Source organism: Arachis duranensis, chromosome 9, assembly GCF_000817695.3.
Source record: "Arachis duranensis cultivar V14167 chromosome 9, aradu.V14167.gnm2.J7QH, whole genome shotgun sequence".
NCBI lineage: Eukaryota > Viridiplantae > Streptophyta > Magnoliopsida > Fabales > Fabaceae > Arachis > Arachis duranensis.
In genome coordinates this window covers 52,941,663-52,945,579 of record NC_029780.3, presented here as the reverse complement: position 1 = coordinate 52,945,579, position 3,917 = coordinate 52,941,663, and the positions used below count along the sequence as shown (strand labels likewise).

The 3,917-nt window shown below is 40.2% G+C and overlaps 1 non-coding gene across 1 annotated transcript; it reads left to right on the top strand.

Annotated features, from left to right (window-relative positions):
* The first annotated feature begins 3,464 nt into the window (after positions 1-3,464).
* On the top strand, positions 3,465-3,566 carry LOC127742315 (small nucleolar RNA R71). The gene has a single exon (XR_008003503.1). It is a non-coding gene; the product is annotated as a small nucleolar RNA R71 (small nucleolar RNA).
* Positions 3,567-3,917: the final 351 nt, after the last annotated feature.

Sequence of the window (3,917 nt, the reverse complement as noted above, 5' to 3'; positions counted from 1 at the left end):
GGGCTTAGGGGATGTTGTGGTCTCTGGATCAAATTCATTCTCATCTATTCCTCAATCAATGCATTCATTGATCTCAATGGCAATCTTAGGTGATTGGATCCCAATTTCTTTGCAAACCAATCTCTCTAAGCTTGAACAATTGCCCAATTCCTTGATTTAATTGCTCATGGGAAGAGATGAAATATGGTCACTGATTATACCACATGTATTTCCAAATCAAAGTATTGGGAGGATTACATGTCACTATATCCGTCCAAACCCCAATTTGGTCCAACATGAGAAAGCATTTCTAGCATGATCTCCTCATCCCTTTTCCAAGGCTCAGAGCAGATCCAATTATGGAGAGTTTCTCTTCCAAGACAAATAACCAATTGAATTAAGATTGAAAGCTTTCTAGTAAATCAAGAGAAAAGAAAGAGGAAGAAGAATGTAAACTATAATTGATCCATCAAATTACAACAGAGCTCCCTAACCCAATGAAAGGGGGTTTAGTTGTTCATAGCTCTGGAAATGGAGAATGGTAGAAAAGAGTACATTCCCCAATAACTAGAAAAGTGCAGAAAAGTAAATATACAAGGTGTAGTTCTCCAAATTGCCAAGCTCCATTCTAGTTCAAAACTACTCCTATATATACTACTCTTCTTGATCTTCTAGTTAGTTCTTCAAGTCTTGGATATGGGCCTTTGATCTTGAGTTGAAGTAGTTACAATCTTCAGTGGGCTCAGCTTTGCTTGCAGAAAAGTGTGAGTTAGGCATGGACGTTAGTTAGGACGTTAGTGGTGTTAACGTTAAGTGAAAATGTGGGTTCGAGAACGTTAGTGACGATCACCTTTTCCACTAACATTCCAACCTACTAGTGATCCACATTAACTTCAACGTTAGTGGCAGTAACGTGACCACTAACGTTGCCTCTTGGTCCTTCACAAACATTATTGGCGTTCACCTTTTTTAATAACGTTGGCTCTTTGGGTCTACTCCCTACGTTAGAGTTCACGTTAGTATAACTAACGTGACCTTTAACGTGGGCATGCCTAAGCTTCGAGAGCGTCAGTGACACTTACCTTTGTCACTAACACTCGAAACGCCCCTCCTTCCCACATTAGAGTTCACGTTAATTGGATTAATGTGACCCCTAATGTGGTGGTGATTGCCAACTCCAACGTTAGTGACAAAGGTGAGTGTCACTAACATTGGCCCATCATGCTTAGCTCCACGTTACTCTTCACGTTAGTGGTCTTAACGTGACCACTAACGTGGGTACTCTTGGCTTAGTCCAACGTTAGTGACAAAGGTGAGTGTCACTAACGTTGGCGATTGCTTCCTCCCCCCACGTTAGAGTTCACATTAATTAGATTAACGTGGCTCTTAACGTGGCAAAATGTGCCTTTGTGCAACGTTAGTGGCATTCACTTTTACCACTAACATTGGAGCTTATCTTTTCCTCCACGTTAGCTACCACGTTAATGTACTTAACGTGGCAACTAACGTGGGCTATGATGGCGTCGAAGGCGTTATTGGCGATCACTTTTTCCATTAACGCTACAAGCTTGTCCCCATTCCATGTTAGTGGTCACGTTAATTAGCTTAACGTGACAACTAACATGGCTCCTTCTTGCTTCCTTTGTCCTGAAATCAAGCAATTAAAGTTCATCAAAGCTCTGTACCAAGTCATGAGATTATGCATCATCAATTATATCATTCAATTCTTGCCTAATTCTCATGAAATCATGTAAAGTTCACAATGTTTGCTTGAATCAAGGTGTAAGTGTATTTTCATCCAAAACTTGCTTATTTTACTAAGAAAATGCATGAAACTACCCTAAAACAGTAAAGAAAAGGTCAGTGAAACTGGCCAAGATGCCCTGGCACACAAAACTTAAGGCTTGCTTGTCCCAAAGCAAGTACTGAAACATAGAAAAAAATGAATGAAAGAACAAGATGAAGAATAAGCAACTTGGCTTTATGGGGTTTCATGTATAGCAACTTAGGTTCATTCCTTCACTGGTCTTCAAGTCCTTATAATGACCTTGAATACTTGCTTGATTGCATCGTTTGAGACTTCTTATTTATTGATCCTTCCCTCTTTTCCAGGGTTTATTGCATTCTTTTTAGGCTAAGTGCTCTGTGAGAGGGCGACTCTTTAAGATAAGTTTTCAGCCAACACTCCCGAACCAGTTGGTTCAAGGTGCTAGGTGTTGAGACACCCCTAAGGACTTACTCCCTCAAGTCTCTTTCCCCTATACATGCACACCACAGGCACATGGTTTGTTATTTTTTTCTTTCTTGAGACCCTGGTGTCCAGCACCTCTTTGGGTTACTAAGTGCTCTGTAGCAAAGGTTGCTCTTGATAGTGGACTTTCAGTTGATAATCCCGGGTTAGTTAGCCCAAGTTACCAAGTGATAAGGCACCCCTGAGAGCTTATTCATCCAAGCATATCCCTTGCACAGGAACACCACAGACATATGCCTCAATATTCAAACCCTTGGTGCTTAGCCTTATTTCTTATTGTTTTCCTTTCCTTTTCAAACTCTTGTTGTTCTTTCTCTTTTCTTATTAGGATCATGTTATTTGGTTAGTCTCAAAAGGATGTGTTCCAAGCATGTGATTTAGAGCATATAATTGCCTAATTACCTTGTTGGTGAACCAACTTAGCTAATTAATTACCATACCACAAACTTAAAAACTCACTTCATAAGATAACCCCACTCTTGTTTTTCATAACATTTTCTTTTCAATTGACTTAAAATGACAAGCCTACATATAAGCAAGATGAAGATGAAGGCTAGAGACTTAGACCAACACACTTAGACCTGAACAATGAAATTTTAAAGGCAGAATTGAAAGTTCCTAAGCTACTATGGAAGCATGTTCTATTTCATACATGATTTTCCTTATTTGAAACTTGAAAAAGATAAAACGAAGAGGGAACTCCACCACCTTTTACCTATTGGAATGCTCATGCTCTCTCCCTTGTTTGTCCTCTTTATGTCCACTTGCACTTCCTTGCATCCGATTCATTCTGGCTATTTCCACTCTTCCAGTGCCTTCTTTACTGATTTATGACTCTTTTCGGCTCTCTCTCATTCCACTCGTACTAATTCATCCTTTACGTCCTCATACCTTGTGATCCCAGGGTGCAATACAAGCAGCTATCTAACTAAGTATCCGAGCCTGGCTTGAGTGTGTACATGGTAACCGGTTTCACTCATATAGACTCCTTTCGAGAAGGCTCTGTATTACTCATATATGCGTCCATGTGATTCAGCTCCATTACTCATCAAGTGTTGCTTCTTTCAAAAGCATAGAAGTAGTCATTCTCAGCTACCATTTTAATGACATCTATGGCTTCTTCAATGGTTTTCTTCTTGTTTAGAGAGCCCCCTGAGGAATGGTCTACAACTTTCTTTGACTCATAAGAAAGACCTTCGTAGAAAATGTGAAGTTGAACCCATTTATTGAACATGTCCGGTGGGCATCTTCTTGTTAAGTCCTTGAACCTCTCCCATGCCTCATAGAGGGTTTCACCATCTTGTTGCCTGAAAGTTTGCACCTCAACTCTCAGCCTATTAATTCTTTGAGAAGGGTAGAATCTTGCCAAAAATTTGTTCACCACATTTTCCCAATTTGTTAAGCTCTCCTTTGGGAAGGACTCTAGCCACTTGGATGCTTTGTCCCTGAGTGAAAAATAGAACAAAAGCAACCTATAGACATCCGGGTGGACTCCATTAGACTTCACAGTGTCACATATTCTCAAGAAGGTGGTTAGATATTGATTGGGGTCTTCTTGGGCACTTCCTCCAAATGAGCAGTTGTTCTGAACAAGGGTGATGAGCTGGGGTTTTAATTCAAAGTTGTTGGCATGTATGGTGGGCTTTTGGATGCTACTTCCACAATTTCCTGGATTTGGATTGATGTA